This window comes from Chelonia mydas, chromosome 11 (assembly GCF_015237465.2).
Source record: "Chelonia mydas isolate rCheMyd1 chromosome 11, rCheMyd1.pri.v2, whole genome shotgun sequence".
Taxonomy (NCBI): Eukaryota; Metazoa; Chordata; order Testudines; family Cheloniidae; genus Chelonia; species Chelonia mydas.
The window spans coordinates 49,495,214-49,515,596 of record NC_051251.2 but is presented as its reverse complement, the minus strand read 5'-3'; the positions used below and the strand labels follow the sequence as shown (position 1 = coordinate 49,515,596).

Below are 20,383 nucleotides of genomic sequence, written 5' to 3'. Positions count from 1 at the left end.
TCGCTGCTAGTGCAGACTGGGCCGTCTCTTCCACAGAAACACTGTCCCACAGCAGGTCTCAGCGCTTAGACCTGATTATCAGTGATTTCAGCTGTAGTGGTCACTTAACAGAACAAAAGACTATCTATGGAGCCTAATCAGCTCTGTCTTTAAATAGTGGAGAGGGGCAGGTCAAATAGTACTCTGACTCAGGCAGACCATCAAGCAAAACACCTGTCCCCACCCTCTCTCTTGATGCCCCCAATCAGCAGAGGCTAAGTACAGTTCTACTGCCCTTTACTCATACAATAAGAATAACAACATTTCTTTACCCCCCCCCCGCATTCAAGTGATTTGTAACCCAACCCCAGCCAAAATCTATCACTTGGGCAACACAGCTCTGTTTGCTGGACACCTAGGTAGATTAGGTGTGAATGTAAATACAATCTGGTCCTGAAGCCTTTCACCCTCCCCCACCCCTCCCCAGCCCCCAGCTCATCACTGGCTGTCAGGAAGAGCTCATTTAGACTTTGCTTACAAATCATAATTTGAAATTATTAGGTTGGCCAACATCACTGAAATGAAAGGGGGGAGGGATAGCTCAGTGGTTTGAACACTGACCTGCTAAACCTAGGGTTGTGAGCGCAATCCTTGAGGGAGCCATTTAGGGATCTGGGGCAAAAAAAATTGGGGATTGAGCAGGGGGTTGGACTAGATGATCTCCTGAGGTCCCTTCCAACCCTGATATTCTATGAATGCACTGACATGATCATAAAAACAACAGCTGTACAAGGAAGCTAGTCTACGTTCATACTTTTCAAATCTATTATACTTTTTCAGATACACATATTTTATGATACACTTTATATGCTTTTAAAGTGTGTATTAATGTTTCAATTTCAATTCAAATTTCCAAACAATCACTATATTGGCAACACTGCATGTAACTAGTTCACAAAACTTGGCTGGGGAGGGGGGCATTGGGGAAATTCAGTGGGGGTGTAGGGAAATCCCTGGACCTAGGGTTACAGTGCATGGGAGCATGGGGAGGGCCCACTAGAACTACCACCACTGGTCACATTCCCCCAAAGAGTGGAAGCATATTAGAAGTGGGAATCAGAGTTGCTGCTTGAAGGGATTAGCTGCCATAAGAATCCCACACACCAAGCCTGGCTACTCACACTGGTGTATGGGAAAAAATGTGAGGATTTGTATTAGAATATAGAGATGAGCAATAACATTTCATTTGGAAATCCACACTCAGAAGTTAAATGGAATATGCAGAATATCAATAACACATTATAAAATTGTCACTCGCTGCATTGCGAGTGAAGAAATTTTATTATAGAGGGAGCAGATGGAGAACTCGGGGGGAGGGGCAATGGATATAATTAACAATCCCCACCAAAAGGGAAAAAAAGCAGAAGCAAAAATTATATAATGTGTATAAAATTTACTTAAGTGGAATTTGTAGGACAGCAGTCAGTAAAGAGTTCAACGTATTTATGTTTTGACAAAAAGCAGATATCACTTTCCACAATGAAGGCAATAACAGCCAGGCATATGAAAAACAAACAACGAATGAAATGAGTCCAGTGCCGAAAAAACACCATCTGCTGTTCATCAGACGAATGCAAAGAAGCTATATGAAGCAGTCACCTTCAAGGCCACTTAAAATTAGTATAGTGAATCTGATGGAGAAAATTCTTTCTAAAAGTCATGAAAATATAGAAGTCCAGTCAGTGCGAGTAAAGAGAAAATGTGCTTATTATAGCTAGGTCATGCTTGGGGTTATTTATTAGCAACAGTAAATTTTTCACATGAACTTTTCATGATTGTTATGAACAGGACCACACTAACAACAGAAAAGATGCAAATGCACACATAAATGTACACAGTAGGAGTTGTAAGAAGTGATTTGATACTAATCTAAAAGCAGCTAGATGGGGAACAAATTTCTGATAGGAGACAGCTACTTAATCTAGCGAAAGTTTAAACTAGACAAACTCAGATTAGAAATAAGGCACACATTTTTAACCATTCGAACAATTTACCCAGGAATGTGGTGGATTGATTCTTCATCACTTGGAGTCTGTAAGCCATGACTGGATATAGTGCTAAAAGATATGTTATACTGCAACCAAAAGATGTAGACTAGAGGCAGAAATTACTGGGTGAGGTACTTTTGGCCTGTGTTATGCAGGAGATCCAATTAGAGGATCATAATGGTTCCTCTGCTATTAAAATCAATCTATGAAGAGTAAGCAACTACAACAAAACTCAAATATTTTATTGTCACAGACCTGTTTAAGCTCCCCCTGCCAGACCCACACACTGGGGCCAATGTGCTTTTAAGCTCCCCTAAGCCTCAGTAGACTCCAGCCACTGTCTCTGGCTCCAGCATCTCTGCCATACTTCGTAGGCACAGACTCTGTCTGTTAACCTTTTGGAAGTGGGAACCCACAGCTGTAGAGCCCCAAGACCTGCAGTCATTTGCAACAACATGTGGCTGTGGGGTTGCCCACTGGATGGAAAAATCAACGTAAACATATTGGAAACTTGATAAAATATAATTGTAGGTGCCAATATTTTTTTTTTTTAAGAGGTGGGAAATAGACAGGCTTAAGAGTCAGTCCTGTCCCTCTCTTTCTCCTGCTCTCCACAGGCAATTCCTTTACATATTATTAAATTCCTGTATTAAACACACTTCCTGCAGGACAGAGAGAATTTTAAAGGGCCAGGCCTATAGGTCAGGTTTCTAATGGGCATAGTGCACATACTAGTGAGTGTAACTGAGTTGGAATAGAGACCCCAAGAACTGCTAGTAGGATTAGTCTATGAGGCATGAGCTTGTTGGAGAGTGTGAAGCATGCTGCCAGAGCTCTGCCAACAGTGGTTGGACCTGTTCCTGTGTGTGCCTGAACTATACGATACCGAAAAAAGACAGTGGATATGTTGCAATTTGCCCATTTCAATCCATTTCTGGTTGATGTAACATATTCAAAAAATTCAGAAACAGGCAATTTTCTTGCGACCACAGTGTTAGCACTGTATTTATCACTATCAATATAAAAATATACTTTCATGTTTTCATAATTGCAACAGAACCCTCCTGCAATATAGAAAGATTTCTCTGGCATAACAAAACCATCCACAAAAAACAAACACAGGATTTCTTTACACATTCTTAGATATTTTTAATTCATCACATTTATTTTTGTAGCAAAATGGCCATATTAATTAAAACACACTAATAAAAAATAAATGTGGGTTGACCTGACCTGATTTGAAGATATGGCCACTTGTTTTAGTGCCTATTTTAGTGCATTCTTTTGATAATTGGGCCCCATTTGCGGGTGCTGAGCCTTTCAGAAGTTTGGGTCTAATTCATCATAGTTTTTCAAAGACAGACAATTGTGATTACATAGTTTAACTGCAGTGGCAAAATTCATATCACAACCCAGTATACGCCTAGTGTTGACTTCAGAAGTCACTCTACAGTAGTGTAGAATCAAGAGTCACCAGTGTCAAACAAGTGTATATGAGAACAGAAGCCAGCCTTGTAACTAATGGAAACTATTTTCTTTCTGTCCTTGGCCAACACTGATAAACTGATCCAGACAGTTAAGTAAATGTTATTGATATTGTATTATTATAAATTATTAATTGTTGTGGAAAGGTATATGTAACTTGCCCTAAATTGTTCAGCCTATGCAAGGAACAGAGTAGCTTGGTCCATATATAGTACTTTGCCAGGAAGTGCCTATGCTGTCTATATCAACTGCATTTAATAATGCATGTGTACTAATAATCTCATATTGCTCAAGCTATTTGATTGTGCTGGCTCATGAGAATCCATTATTTACAAAGCTGTTTTTTCTATTTTACTGTCATGTTTTCAGGACCAGACTCTTCTCTCAGTTACACAGACGGTACTTAGAGAGTGACTTCTGAAACCAACAGAATTCATTTTGGCGTATACTGGGATGAGATATGGATCTTGCCACTGGAGCTCGTGCAAAAACTATGGGATCAGAACAGTTTGCCTTCGCTTCAAAAACTATAATACAGTAGAACCAAGCTTCCAAAAGTGCTCAGCACCCACAACTGGGGACAGAATTTCAAAATAAGACAGCTCCCATTGAGGCAGTAAAGTAGGTGGACGGATTTTCCAAAGAGCACTGCACATTTGATGCACACCTCACAAAACCCCCTCTTTCTAGCTACCTGGACCTTAGGACTGGGTGTACAGGAATAAGTGAAAGCTGCACACTTGTTTACTCTTCTCTCCCTCTACTGCCCTACATCCAGCCCAGAGCAGGCTGGTGGAGAAGGTTCTGCCCACCTTAGCACAACTGAGCTGGCATAGAGGAGTTGTAATTTGATGCTGGTAGAGGCCAGAAGCCAATTACTGCCTAGTTCACCCCTTCACCCCAGGAAGCAAGGGAGAATCAGGGATGAAAGTGTCCATCTGAGAATTATCACAATGCCTCTTTAGTCAACTCCTGGGATGGTGCGATATATGGACCACCTCTTGCTCAAGGCTGTGCAAGATCTTAGGTTCTCAATGGATCTGACCACTCTCCAGTTTCTCATGGGTAGATTGAAGGGGAAGAGTCCTATGGTTTTTTTTTACTGAAATATTGTATGGAAAAGTTTTAGAACCACTGCCTGAGTGTGTAGTCTGCAGAACATAGATGGTCTATATTTCCATTGTTACAGCCTATTGTCTGCACTTAGCTAATAATAAGCAAAATCTTGCTAGTAGAATAACATTTCATCCTAAAATAATGCTATTCAAGAGACATGTCAAGTGAACCATTAATAAATAACATGTGTAAGCTTTTCTATATTGAATACATACATGCCTTTCAATTATTAATAGATACCTGTTGTAAAACCATTCCTAAATATGAAAGTTGGATGGAATTTTTTAAAACATCTAAGTGAGTTAAAAACACAACTGACCTTCACTGGGAGCTGTGGCCTAATTCATTTAGGCACTTTTGTAAATCCCACTGTGACACTGGCAGTCCAGGTCATGCTAGAGTGTATTCAGGTCACTTCACTTGTGTATTAGTAAAGATCAAAATGACTGTAAATGTAAGAGTGTATATTCAAGTGTTTAAACTTCATGATAACTAGTGGAATGTTACTTGTATTGTTTTCATTTATCTGTTCCTGTTATAATGTAATAGCAAATATTTACATTGTGTATACCCTTGTAACTCAATTACCCATCAAAGAAATCTTGTGAAATGGTAACGGGAGATGAGCCAGGCTAAATCTTTATAGATGAGAAGGGTTCGGGTACTGCTTTTACCTGTAAGCTTTTGCTTTTGTACATCCAGACAGCCAATTTCTCCTCTGGCTGATACTGGTTTTACAATAGTTAACCTCTGTTGACTTCAGTGGAATTACTTCTGGTTCACACTGCCATAAGAGTGGAATCCAATCCATTATTTTGATGCTGCCTGAGTGCATCTAGTCCTCTAAATGCTCAAATCTAATCAACTTTTAATTCTTAAAAAGATGATAAAAGAGAACATTGTTAATTCTTAAAAAGATGATAAAAGAGAACATTGTTTCATATCCTTTTTGCAATGGCAAAACCAATTACGTTTCTCAAGCATGTATTCCTTCCATTATTTAACTAAGGTTTGTAATGTGCTTTGAGATCAACAGATAAAACATGCTAGAGAAGTACAAAGAATTATTATATTATCATCATTTATTAATGAAGGTGGATAGTTTCAAAGGCATAAATGGCAAGTTATGGCAGAAGCATGGTATATGATTTATTTTGTAAGGGTCTACACCAATGCCCCTGAAAGTCAGTGGGAATCTGCTCCAATAGAACAACCCTACTGAAGTCAATGGAGCTGGGCCCTCTGATGCCAGTGGTGAATTTGGCCCATATACTACCATAAGAGGTCTCTTTGTACATATTGTTTTAAGAAATTATTTTGATATATTAATATTTAACAATCCAAGAACAGAAGGGATGAAAGACAATCATTAATTTTTAGCATGACCATTTTTGTTGCAGGGGAGAATACACTGTGTGATATCATATTCATTCCAAAACAGATTACATCAACAGTATCATCACCAGTTACTTAAATATCATAGACTAGATTTGGACAGGTTTCTTCTTAAAAAATATGGAAATATGTTCTCTTAGAGAAGAAACATTTTCATTGAAGTCTTCACATGGCATTAAATGCACAATTATGGTGAAACAGGAACAATATTTAAACGATTCTGGAGCCCCGTGGACTAGTAGGTGGAAATTTTGTCTTTCAAGTCTATTTCAGACCAACGGGGGGGAAAGGATTTATAAAAACTACTCATTTTTAACAGAATAGCAAGCAGGGAGAGGATTTACTCTCAGGAATTTTCCAATTAGGTACTATACTATACTTCCCATTTTCTCATGCCTTTGGAGTACATTGTTTCCATCCACTACCAATAGGTAAGAGTGGCTCGCACCATGTGCAATATTGATATAAAGAAAACATTTGCACTCCACATGTCCTTTGACTACGGTGTAAAGGGTTGTTCCCTCTACACAAACACTGAGGCTATTTCTACACTAGCGCAGTAAGTCTACCTAAGTTACGCAACTCCAGCTATGTGAATAATGTAGCTGGAGTTGACATAGCTTAGGTCGACTTACTGTGGTGCCTACATCATGCTGGGTCGACAGGAGACACTCTCCTGTTGACTTAGCTTACTCCTCTCGTTCCCGGTGGAGTACTGGGGTCAACCAGAGAGCGCTCTGCCATCGATTTAGTGGGTCTTCATTAGACCCACTAAATCAACCCCCCGGTGCATCAATCGCCACAGCATCAATCCTGCAGTAGTGTAGACATGGCCTGAGGCTGCTCTGATTTATACCAGCTGCCAACAGCTCCAAGGAGCTGAAACTGCAGTAAGGGTCTGGTGAAGTGTCAGGCCATCCTGTCTACACTCCATGTGCTGGCAGCAAGCTGGGGTGCAGGAAGAGGAGCAGCAGAAAATGTTGTAGTATGGAGGCATCAGAGCAGGAGCCTCTAAACTGGCTCTGCATCACTGGAAGTACCCAGTGGACTGTTGATCAGAAGAGGACATCCTAGACCTACCCTTACACTTTTCAGAGTAGTGTACATTGATTTCATCACACAACAGCCAACTAAGCCCATAGGATTTCCATGCCTAAAACTGCATGAAAAAGCATTTGAACATTTTTATTCCCTGTTAGTTTCTTCCAGCAATGAACTAGATGTTGCAGTAATTGATAATTGTAGGGGATGAGCGAATGCCTCATTGCTGAATACTAATTAAAACACATCTTAAAGCACAATCAACTCAAATTTGGTGGTAACCATTGTGACAGGGTGGGGCCAGATGGCTATAGGAGAGTAACAGAAGGCAGATATATTAACCCCAGGCTAAGTAGGTCCCTTTTCCCTGGGTAAGGTAACAGGGAAGGTCCCAGAACAATCAGAAACCTTCTGGAGACAATTAAGACAGGCTGATTAGAACACCTGCAGCCAATCAAGAAGCTGCTAGAATCAATTAAGGCAGGCTAATCAGGGCACCTGGGTTTTAAAAAGGAGCTCACTTCAATTTGTGGTGTGCGTGTGAGGACCTGGGAGCAAGAAGCACTAGGAGCTGAGAGTGAGAACGCGGACTGTTGGAGGACTGAGGTGTACGAGCATTATCAGACACCAGGAGGAAGGTCCTATGGTGAGGATAAAGAAGGTGTTGGGAGGAGGCCAGGGGAAGTAGCCCAGAGAGTTGTAGCTGTCGCACAGCCGTTCCAGGAGGCACTCTAGACAGCTGCATTCCACAGGGCCCTAGGCTGGAACCCAGAGTAGAGGGCGGGCCCGGGTTCCCCCCAAACCTCCCAACTCCTGGTCAGACACAGGAGGAGTCGACCTGGACTGTGAATTCAGAAAAACAGCCAAGCTGAGGGCTGCCGTGAAGCTTCAAGGCGAGCAAATCCACCAATAAGCGCAAGACCCACCAAGGTAGAGCAGGAACTTTGTCACACCATACATTATTTCTACCAAAGGCCCAAAAGTAGAACAGCTGATTTCATACAGATTAGAATGGAGTGTATTGGTAGAACTGTATGGGAAAACCCACTCAACTTAGTTTAAAGGCTATGATATAAATTTAACCCATAACATAATGAAGAGGGTTAGTGGCTGCAGTGCAATGGGATGAAGTGAAAGCTAGTGCAAGTGTGTGGCTTCAGGGAGGCAGATACAAATAAATTCAGCACACAGGAGTATGGGAAATGAATTGGGAAAGGAAGACAGCAGTATGGATGCAGACATATGTAATCCAAAGAAAAATATTTAAACAGAATATGTCTGTGCTGCAAATTTTGTTACAAATAGCAAAACTTAACCCAAATTATTAAAAAACCAATATGATCAGAGTTCTTCAATCTGAGAAGACACTGAACTGCTAATAGATTTCAAGTATTTATGAGGAACATATTCATACACAAATCACCTCATAAAAGTTTCATATGCACTCCAAGAAGCACAGAAATTTTAGAACACAGTTTAATAATGCACTACAGTACATTAAACCAAACCTATGCGGAAAAAAGTATTGTACTCCCAGACTGGCCTATACAGAAGAGGCTGTATAAGTTCCCAAGACTACGTTTGCTGAACATTTTCATGAAGTTTCCAACACTTTCCGGAGCTGACTTAAAAAAACACATTTTTTAGACTGGCATGCAGGACTCTAAGGTTACAGAAACAAATTGCAATTAAAAAGGGTGTAAAAAGGAAAGGTCATGTAAAATGAATAGGAACATGACCTACCCTACACAGCACTGATGTATAAAAACATACAGGATGGGAAGGCGCCAGCCGCATGCTTCCCTATCTAATCAGCTGTGCCTGTGATAAAGAAGGAAATAAGTTAAAGGGAGGAACTCTTCAACACTTAAACAATCCCCAAGACTCCAGTCCTGCAGTAGTTGTATTGTGTCTTTAGGATTCAGGCCAGCTGAATAGCTAAAACTGTAAAAGAAAATTTAGCAGTCATCCATTGTCCACTTCATGTTTGTTCATGGATAAAGACGTGCTTGTGCAGGGATGATAAATACTATTCTTCACAAGTTATACAGTGAGGCAAATTCTGGATCACGTAGCCCTGCTACATGAACAATGCTGTACAGCTCCATAGAGGGCAGTACAGATGCTACTGCTATAATGACTTTCCTATTCCCTTCTGTCAAAACACCTCACTAATGTGTCTCCTGTTCCAATTCTTCACCTTTCGTAGTAATACATTGGGATGTATCTGAAAGAGGTATGCCTACTTAAAACTGGGTTTGGTAGCAGTAATATTAATTAATTCCCTCAAATTTCTAAAAAGCAACAGAGTGTCAACGGATTTAAGATCTCTGTACCTTAGATTCATAGAGATTAAGGCTGGAAAGGACCACTAGATCATCTAGTCTGATCTCCTGCATATCACAGGCTATTAAATTACACCCGGTTACTCCTGTATTGAGCCCAATACCTTATGTTTGACCAAACCATAACTTCCAGAAAGGCATCTAGTCTTGATCTGAAGGCATCAAGAGATGGAAAATCCACCACTTCCTTTGGAAGTTTGTTCCAGTTAAACACCCTCACTGTTAAAAACACGTGCCTAATTTATCATTTGAATTTGTCTGGCTTCAGTTTCCAGCCACTGGTTCTTGTTATGCCTTTCTCCACTAGATAAAAGAGCCCTTCAATACCCAGTATTTTCTCTCCATAAAGATACTTATACATCATAATCAAGTCATCTTTCATCTAGAGCCTGGTGTCCTCTCCTATTTCCATCTGCTGCCTGACTCTGGGGGTTGCTCCCTCTGACTCTTTTTTGCCTGGACAATTTTTGTAAAATGGCTGTTTATTGCTTGGGTCAAATTCTGCCTTCACTGACACCTGTGTAACCCCACTGTCTTCAAAAGGGTGGCACAGCTGTACAGGAGACCATTAAAACAGGTTTTTTATCATCCATATCTTTTAAATTTACCTTGATAATTTCCTATTCCAATTATAGGGAATGCTGTAAATTCTGCACCACAGATAAATACAAGCAGCTAAGTAGTAGTGGTCATTTGGCCAGCTTAATCTAGAGGCAAGAGTTCCGTTAATTCACAGAATAGGGTCAAGTATTGTGAAAGCTGAGTCCAGCCCTTGGGCTGTCTGACTTTGGTGGATGAGGTCATTTGTTACAATAAATGGGCTTCCTTATATTTATTGTTATGATACTAAGAAATCAATATTTCTGTATTATTTTGGGGTTGCATAAGGGAGGGGAATTTTGTGGGCAAGGGGCTATTTTTGTTGCTTCCATAGGGGCCCCTTAAGGTCTAGCTAGGTGCTCCCTTTTTATTATTGTAGAAATCCAAAGAAACAGGCATATGAAACTTGTATGGCCGGGCAAATAGTAGGAGAATGGAGTAAAGAAGGGAGATTGGCGTTTCTATAAAAAGAAAAGGAGTACTTGTGGCACCTTAGAGACTAACAAATTTAATTGAGCATTTCTATGACATCCACCTCAACCTCCTCTAACCCTAGGCAGGGTTGGGGCAGTACTGCTCTCCCACCAAACCTGTGTGAATTCCATATTTACGCTAATACTGCTCAGGTCACTGTAACCCGCCCTACTTGAGGAAAGAGCGAGCCAAGGTCCAGAGGCAGGCAGGGGAATTCCGTGGTAGCATGGTTGGTCAAGAGCATTACAGCAAGAAGTTAAAGGAGACCAAGAGACCAGCAAGGAAACACAAATCTCTGCCCATATGGTCCTGTGCCTCCAAAAATTCTGGTTTTATATATAATTCATGCATGAAAATACATTTCTGTGACTCGCTCCCTTGACTCTGAACAGCACACTGCCCCAGAACTGTCATATATTTGAAATGACCAGACTGGCTTTGATTTAATAGTTGTTTTTCTCATTAAAGTGAGCTGTTTATACAAAGATATCTTGCTTAAACAAGACAAGCTGCTCCACTACAGAAGGAATTCATTAGTCGTCATTATAGCTGATGTACAACAAATTTCAGGTCCCTGTTTAAAAGATTTTGTGTAATTTTTAAAAGCTCCAAAAGAAGGTGCACTTTTTAATTTGGGAACGTTCAGAAGTGTTTGATTCAGAAAGGACAGCTTGATTTTTATTTTCTTCTTTGAAATCTGAGAGCAAAAGAGAATGATCAAAGTGTCTGAATATTTCAGTGTGATTACTGCAATTGAAACAAATTATATCTATATCTAAATAAATGCCTCTAGCTTGTAAAAGCAATAGCCTCTATAAAGACAGTCGGAGATATATTTTGTAGCTTGCCCTGTTTACTATAATGAGCCTCTACTCTTTTGTTGCGAAGAGTAGAGTACATATTTTAGAAGTCATCTAACTTTTGATACTTTCCTGCACTTCCAGATATAAAGCCACAAACAATACAGTAAATAAAAAGAACTAGCACCTGCAGTTGTACAGATCATTTTAATAATGGATTTTGAAACTCACCAAGGTTCATCAAACCTGTGAATGAATTTTAAGAAGATTTGCCCTAGACCTAAAACAACAACCAAGATAATTTTCACTTGTGTTCAGGTTTCATTTGAGGGTGACCAGCCTAGGATCGCCTTTCTACCTCCCATAAGCTAGACTATCTCTCCCTTCAGACTGAATTATCTTCTCGGAGGTCCACTCACTTGATTCCCCCTCCTGTATATTTTTTGAAACTGGCATATAAGATGTATTTCATTAAACACTCTCTTTAGCATCTTCTGGGGGAAGGCTATAGGCAGGCTGCAGCATCAGGACTGAAAACAGAGTGGTTTCAGTGGAGTATGAGCATATTTGACTCTATAAGGCAAAAAAAGACAATCTCATTCTCGTGAGACACTAGAATGAGAGATATCAGATGGTAACGACATATAGGTAACACATATGAACTGTTGACCTGGAGGGCAAAGATCCTTTATCTCTTTTTACATAGGCAAATACACAAATGTATTAAAGTAATCTTATCCTGACTATTCAAACTTCTTTAGTCTTCAAAAACTGTATTTTTAACTCATAAATTAAGAGGCACAAAAATGAAAAAAATCAATGAAGGGTAACCATACTTCTCAAACTTCTGAGATGATGTGGACTTGTATGGAGCCCCCACTGTAGCAAAGTTATGGAGGCTGGCCCTGCCCACCGATTGGCTGGGGATGAGCAAGCAGAAGGAGCTGGCCTCTCCAGGCTTCCAGAGCTCTGCCTGGCTAAAGAGCTAGCAGGAAATCCAGCCCCTACTTCTTGCTGCAGATAGGAAGATAGGGTTGTCTTTCGAGTGAGGAATATATGGGCTGCAGCCATGGCACAGTGCTGCTGCAGGGAGACAATAGGCCATGAGTCTGAACTTCAGGCTGGAGGAGAGGCCGAGGGAGTAGCCTGTCTGCGTGGCCACTGTGAGCATGCAGTGCACGTGAGAACCACCCAGAGCCCAGATGACGGCCTGATCTGTGACTGAAGGACTGATGCTGAAGGGGCTTTTGGACGGTTTGTTGACCAGTAAAGGCTCTGGAGTGACTTCTGCATGAATTCCTGCCTCGCGAAAAGTTGTAGGGGAGAGTTTGGAAATAACATACAGTAAAAGGAGCGACGGTATCACTTAAACTTTCGGTAAAGGGCATGGATTGGTTCTCATTATAATTGATTGGTCCATCCCTAGTATAGTTGAACTATGCAGTCCTCTCATCAAATCTGTCTTTGAGAATGTTGGCCATATTCGCAGCTGATAGCAACTGGTGTAGCTCAGTTCTTCAATAAGGCTATGCCAATTTACATTAGCTGAGGATCTGTTCCTCCATTTTTCCCATTTTAAAATAAATTGTCATTGTTTGAAACAGATGTGTTTATTTCCAACTGACAGAATCAAATATGTCAGTGGAATTATACCAGGTATAAACTGGGCCCTGAGTTCTTCAGCTCAGTACTTCAATAAGGCTATGCCAATTTACATTAGCTGAGGATCTGTTCCTCCATTTTTCCCATTTTAAAATAAATTGTCATTGTTTGAAACAGATGTTTTTATTTCCAACTGACAGAATCAAATATGTCAGTGGAATTATACCAGGTATAAACTGGGCCCGTAACTTAAATGGAGTTAGAATGGTTTTAAGTCAATAAGTAATTAGAATAATGTTTCAAATACATGCAATCTGGAGGAAAATAAATTAAAAATCATTGTTGCTTGAATCACTGCATCATTTGCTAAGCATGTGGTTTTAAAATTAATCATTTACAGTTCAGTTCAATCATGAAAAAGTTACCATAGCAACTCTAAATATCATGGCACTTCTAATACTTCCACAGTATAGTATAGGTCACTTTCCTAGCAAACACTAAAATGATACATAATATCATGCTAATTTTGTATCTTGGACTTGATGAAAATCAAAATAAGTGTCTACATTTGAACATAGACATATTTTCATTTATGGCTGTAATCTAGCTCTCAACTGGTATTTAAAGTGCCTGTTTTGCCTCCTTGCCTCTAGATCTCACCAACCCCCGGATTAAGCAAAAGATGAGGCTAGCCTGTCCTCACCTTGAAGTCATTCTTACCATAAGGAATGCTGAGAGACAATTGGGTGCCAATATATTTTCTATGACAGGTTTCAGAGTAACAGCCGTGTTAGTCTGTATTCGCAAAAAGAAAAGGAGGACTTGTGGCACCTTAGAGACTAACCAATTTATTTGAGCATGAGCTTTCATGAGCTACAGCTCACTTCATCGGATGCATACGATGAAGTGAGCTGTAGCTCACGAAAGCTCATGCTCAAATAAATTGGTTAGTCTCTAAGGTGCCACAAGTCCTCCTTATATTTTCTATGTTACTTTCCCTATTATTTTGATACTTGAAATACTTGTAGGAAAACAGGAATTTTTTTTCTTTCCAGGAGTCCATGTGCTCCTGCTACATACTCCCCATCTGAAGTAGTAATCCTGTTTGCAATATCAGAATTGGTTGCTGTATAAATAACTGTGTTTTGACAAACATGAGTTCATGTGGGGAATAAGCAGCAGAGTCTAATGAATTTGTTAGAAACAAAGATGCTATTTTTGTTCAAATGAATACAGAGTGCCTGCTTCTGACCTCATTTACACAGGATTGACACCAGTGTACATCACTGCCTTCAGTTGAGTAACCTCTGATTTATACTAGGGCAACATCAAAATTAGGCCCAGAAAACCTATGCTAACTTAAAAGAGAATTATTTCTAAATGGACTTTCAAAGTTTCTCAAGGGGTCTCAGCAGGTTTTTATACATTTAAATCACTAAAGAATGAGGATGGGTATTAGGTGATATTACTAAGGTGCTGAGAAATGGTACACTTCCTGAGTTAAAGGGGTGTTACAGAATAGAGCAGATGGATTGGAGTGCAGCATTAGAGGTTGTGACTTCCAAAATATTTGACTGGCAATTTTAAACTGGATAATAACTATGAAGACTATCTCTCTTTACTTCCCTTCTCATCTGTGTACATCCCGCAAACGAAATCAGAGCTGGGTTTTCAACAGTGATCGGCAAATTCAGAAAGCTTTGTTCAGAGAAGTACCCAAACGTTTGGATGTTTATCCAAACTATTCCAAAACCCCGGCCATGCAGAACTGGCACTGGAACTCTCAGAACACCCTTTCTCATGAAGTTTCCTGGTTTTGATCAAGCTGGAAATAGCACTAAAACAGTCTGACCTGTAGTACTTGATGCATCAGTTTCTGGTACTGCCTAGAAGTCAGAGTACAGAAATGCAGTTAGGGATCAGACCCTCATGTGCTGGTGATGCACCTGGAACAGCTGGCAGGGGGGTAGTAAAAAGTGTTTTTATGGCCTCCCTATACTGGGGTGAATTGGGACCCACTCACCGAGCCAACCCCCAACATGTCTCCTATATTTAGGGACATGGTGAGGGTGGTGTAAAACTTGTTATGTTGATGCTATGCCACTCAGATATGTCCCTTACGCTAAACTAATCTCAAATTAGCTGCTTATGTCAAACTTCTGGCTGCAGCCGCTCTGCACTGCAGGACTGGCCCAAACAACTGGAAGGGGAGCGAAGATCTGGCCCTACATGTCTATGTACATGTTTACACCCACAAAATGCAGTAACCATTTTTGACCCTATAAAGTTGGCGTTTCTGTGTGGACTGTGTCTTTTGCTCATAGCCACAGGCCCAATCAGAGAGCAGGGAAAGGGTTACATGCGTGAAAATTAATCACTACAACTTTAAATGGTTAGTATGATGCCCAGGGTAATGTCTCATTATTTCCTAGTGTTCCCTCTGTCTGTTTCTGTATCCCTCCAAACAATATTTATATTTATTACACACCTGACCGCCCACTAATGCACTCTGAAATAAGTGACTTCATTTCATTAAACAGTTACTGATACAAATGCAGTGTATTTCTTTTCAGCACTCTCTTTTTTATCTCCTTTTACATTTATGTAAGGCTTTGGGAATCATTGAGCTGCTCTGTAAGTTAAACATTTTCAAGACAAACACTTTTCAGAGCAGCCTACAAGATAAATATTTAAAGCAATCTCCTCCACCCCCCAGGCCTCCCCTGTGTCTGGCAAATAACCCTGTTTAAGACTTGCATATTGTAAAATACTGATATTGAGCCAAATTCAGCACTGGTGTAAATGACACACAACTCCACTGACTTAAGTGGAACTGCATCCCCTTAGAACAATGGTGAACTTATCCCACTCTGTTTTGGTTTCATCCTTTATACACACATCTTCAGATGCACATGCCACACAAAAGCCAAACTAGGACATGTCATTATCAAGTGTGTCAGAATCTATTTATGAGGAAATGGTGTTGTGTGTCAAAAAACACAAAGACCAGTAGTTACTCATGTTGCATAGCACCTTAACCACGAGAGGTCTAATTCACTTCAGTGGAACCACTTATATAATAAAGCTCTATTTCACATGAGTAGGGCCCTGCCAAATTCACGGCCATGAAAAACGCGTCACGGACCATGAAATCTGGTCTCCTCCTGTGAAATCTGGTCTTTGACCCTATGCTATACAGATTTAATGGGGGAGACCAGTGTTTCTCAAATTGGGGGTCCTGACCCAAAAAGTCAGCTGCAGAGGGGTCACAAGGTTATTTTAGGGGGGTCGCAGTATTGCCACCCTTACTTCTGTGCTGTCTTCAGAGCTGGGTGGCTGCAGAACAGTGCAGAAGGATGGCGACACAGTATCCAGCGTGGCCTGGGGGGCTAGTGGGGGACCTGGTGCCAGCAGCAGCAAGTGACCCAGCCCCAGCCTGCCCTGCTCTTCCTGGCATTGCTCAGGGGAGGGGGCAGAAGTCAGAAAGAGGCAGTGCAGGGGCTTGGGGTGGAATGCGAGCGGGGCACGGGCAGAGCAAGGATGGGAAGAGGCGGGGCGGGGACTTGCGGGAAGGGGTGGAGTGGGGCCGGGGCCTGGGGTGGAGGGTGTCCCGGGCCCCACACTCTCCTAGGGACAGCCCTGAGAATGGCAATACCGTACCACGCCACCCTTCCTTCTGCACTGCTGCCATCAGAGCTGGGCAGCCAGAGGGTGGTGGCTGCTGACTGAGGGCCCAGCTCTGCAGGCAGCAGAACAGAAGTAAGGGTGGCAATATCGCACCATGCCACCCTCCCTTCTGCACTACTGCTGGCGGTGGCTCTGCCTTCAGAGCTGGGATCCCGGCCAGCAGCCGCCGCTCTCCAGCTGCCCAGCTCTGAAGGCAGGGCCACTGCCAGCAGCAGCACAGAAGTAAGGGTAGCAGAACCACAACCCCCCCACTACAATAATCTTGCAGACCCCACCCCCCACAACAACTCCTTTTTGGGTCAGGACCCCTACAATGACAACACCATGAAATTTATGTTTTTTTAAAATCCTATGACCATGAAATTGACCAAAACGGACCGTGAATTTTGGTAGGGCCCTACACATGAGCAAGGCAATCTGACCCATAAAGTTTAGTGATGAGCAAAATTCAAAATAACTAGAAGCTTAACTGAATCCTGTCTGAAACAAATATATCATGAATGAATGAATGGTAGCATCAGCAGCAAAAACACAAGAATAATACATTTTGCATTAACTCGGGGTTCAAAATGCTGTACAAGCAAACTAATCCTTGGGTAGGTTTTGTGGGAAAAAATTTTCTTCAAAAAGTGAATCCAATATAATGGCTAAATAATACAGAGTAATTAGCTAAAGCATACACTATGGGTTTGTCCCGCTTTCACTGCAGTCAATTAAAGACTCCCATTGACTGCAACAAGAGCTGGTGCACACCTTAAGGGTATGTCTACACTGCAATTAAAAACCCTGTGAGGTGGGAGGTCCCAGAGCTCAGGCTGCAGCCTGAGCCCAAAAGTCTACACCACAATTAAACAGTCCCTTAGCCCAAGCCCTGCAAGCCTGGCATGGACTAGCCACAGGTGTCTAATTGTAGCGTAGACATAATAAGCTACTACCAGTGCTTAACCTCTCTTATCAATGGTTCCCCTGAAGATAACCGGAAGACTGAAATTATGATAGATATCACCTTACTTCTGTCAAACGTGGATATAGACACCAAAGGATATTCAGAACAAAAGGGGTTCAGACGACATCTTCTTCCTCCTTATCTCCAGCTCAGTTGAAAAACTAGAGGAACCAAGTTTGCCCTCACATCCATAGGGATAGGTGAACCATATAATGCACTGACACTTTGCACAGAAGTTTAACATTATTGCTCTTTACTTAATCACATGAGAAATACACAGATCTGTACAAAAAGAATAAACCCTACAATCATTTCCCTGACTCAGTTTCCTCACCACTCCAGAGCATTCTTTGGGCTAGAGTCAGGGTCCTCTGTGGGATCCTGGATCCCCATGCAGCTGCATGACTTCTTTTCCAAACCATGGAGCCTATCTTCCTAAGTAAGTTGGCTTCCAATGATCCTGGTAATCCACCCCATTTTCCTATCCTGCCCAATTTCCTGAGTATGTCTCTGTAAGTATTTCCCATGTGAGTCTTTTGGCTTTGTCCTTCAGTAACTCTCCATTGCTCTCCACTTCCCTCTCCTCTTCAGACAGGAGGAGGAAGTATCTACTCCCAGATCAAGCAAACCCATTGTACCAAGGTACTTTACCTATGATCACTGAGTTATAATGACTCCCCATTGTCTCTAGCCTGGCAGAGATGTGGAAACGGCGCCAGCTCATGGGGAAACGCATACAGAGGAGCACTTGTGATATGGCAATTTTCATAGTAATAACTTTATAATATGAACCAGGATACATAAGTGGTACAGACAGACTCCCCAAATTGTCACACTGTGCAAGTAACATCTAACAAAGGGGTCACAATCTGGCCTTACAAAAGGAGTTGCATGTCAGAATCTTTTAGTGCATTGGAAGTGCAATGGGGCTCTTCTTTAATCAGAAACACAAATCAAAAAATGCACAGCAGATTCTTTGCATTTACAGTTCATACCACTGAGCACCTGGTCCTGCCTTTCAGTGCTAATGACAATCCATTCTCTGCTAATCTCTGTCAGAGCTCTCAATAACCCCGAAATGGTGGCACAGACTTAATTGAGGCTGTCTCCAGCACTGGACCCCAGCATAACACAGGGCCTGCTCTTGTAAGATTCTCAATTGTCATTCTCAATGGTAAAACTGCCATTGGCTGTAATGGGTGCATGTGGAATCCCATTGTGATCTAGAAGAAAGTCAGCAGCAGTACTGATAGATGGGGTCAGACCAGTGAATTTAAAGGAAACCTATAATTCTATATCCTGTAATGAACAGATCATAAGGTCTGAGTAGAACAACAATGGAGCAGGCAAAGAGCAGCAGTGGGGCCCAAAGGCTGATGTTAAAGAACCCCCCTAAAGCTTTAAGAAATGTATATTACACAAATACACAGGCCCAAACCTTCAAAGCATGATGCTATGAGGAGCTGTGCATCTTCAGCTCCTACCGAAGTCACCCTTCCTAGAGGCACTCAGCACCTCACAAGATCGGGCTCCTCAATGTCTTTTTCCTGGGGTTCTAAGAGGAAGTCCTACCTCACAAGGTAACAAGGGAAAAACACAATAGGAATGAGCGAGCCAACTACAAAGGTTAGGATGAGAAACAGGACTATTGGAACCATTCACTCTCAGAAGTAGCTGATGTTCCTCCACTCCTTACTAAAGGTTCCTAATTTGGTTCCTGGCATCTACCAAAAAGCTGACAGCTGAATCCAGACCAAGTTAAAGATAATATACAAATTTCAACAAACTCCAGCATCACCAATGGCTAAAGCATGCATAACTTTACTTTATAAATCACCACAGCATTAACTATCTGTTGGGAAAAAGAGAGCAACAGTCAGTATTTAGCTACCTTTCAATGTGCAGTTAGGCCAAGGAACACTTTCTTCTGGAGGCACTGCAGTCCACACTCCTGTTGGATGGCACAAATAGCCATTTGCTGGTTCACTGTCAAACTGGAAACCATCTTTGCAACGAATAATGCAGTAATCAGCTCGACAGTACAAAAATCCATTTGTGGGAGATGGAAATTTCTTGCATGCTGAGAAAAACAAGCAAGATCCTTTTAGATTTAAAAAATAATTTGAAAATATTAAAAGTTGATTTTTGTGTGTGTTACAAAGCCATTTATTAAGTCAATAACTGTACCTGTAGTTTATCTGTGCATTTCAGTTACTTTGCTGTCAAACTCCAGCATTTGTTAACCTGTCATTTAACTTCAAATGAGGAAAAAGCATGTTCTCGGTCTGCAATCCAGAAGGAGATTGGTATGTTTCAACTGGATTCCCCATTGCATGTGCTGTAAAAATCTTCGCAATTATAATTACCTGAAGGTGGCATCTGTCCTGGGGATAGCAAGGAAGATACTGTCAGAAGACAAACGGATGCCATGGTTGTGAGAAAAAGCAGCATGATTTGGATATTTTTTTTAATTGAAGCATCAACTCCTGTACAGCATAGAGATGCTGGTACTCTTCATCTAATCGAGAAACCCTGTTTACTTAACAGTTAAACATTTAACTGGGGACAAATAAACCTTGCAAACATTACCAAGGCTAAAGGGGAAGAGCCGTAGATAGAATTGTTAATGATCATAAAGAAGACAAAGGGCAGTGAATGTATTCACTGAGGTGCATAACATTTATACAAATTGATTAGCTATTTTAAAGTGATGGCCCAGGTTGATGTTGATACCATTCCTAAACTCACGGAGCAGCCTTAGGAGATGATTGGCTCACCTTTCATTAATTTGCTCCTCCTGCATTCCAGGGTCTAAGTAGTTTTCTTGTCACTTTTGTCAATATTTTGGGATGGATCCTCTGCCAA

General features: G+C 41.3%; 1 protein-coding gene across 1 annotated transcript in view; it reads right to left on the bottom strand.

The window, feature by feature from the left end:
- LOC102941357 overlaps positions 1-19,931 on the bottom strand; it is a 93,533-nt gene extending 73,602 nt beyond the window's left edge. Inside the window, exons 1-2 of the mRNA XM_007069911.3 lie at positions 19,706-19,931; positions 19,410-19,598 (exon numbers count right to left, since the gene is read on the bottom strand). The gene's annotated coding sequence lies outside the window, so the exon portion shown is untranslated. The remainder of the gene's footprint in view (positions 1-19,409; positions 19,599-19,705) is intronic.
- Positions 19,932-20,383: the final 452 nt, after the last annotated feature.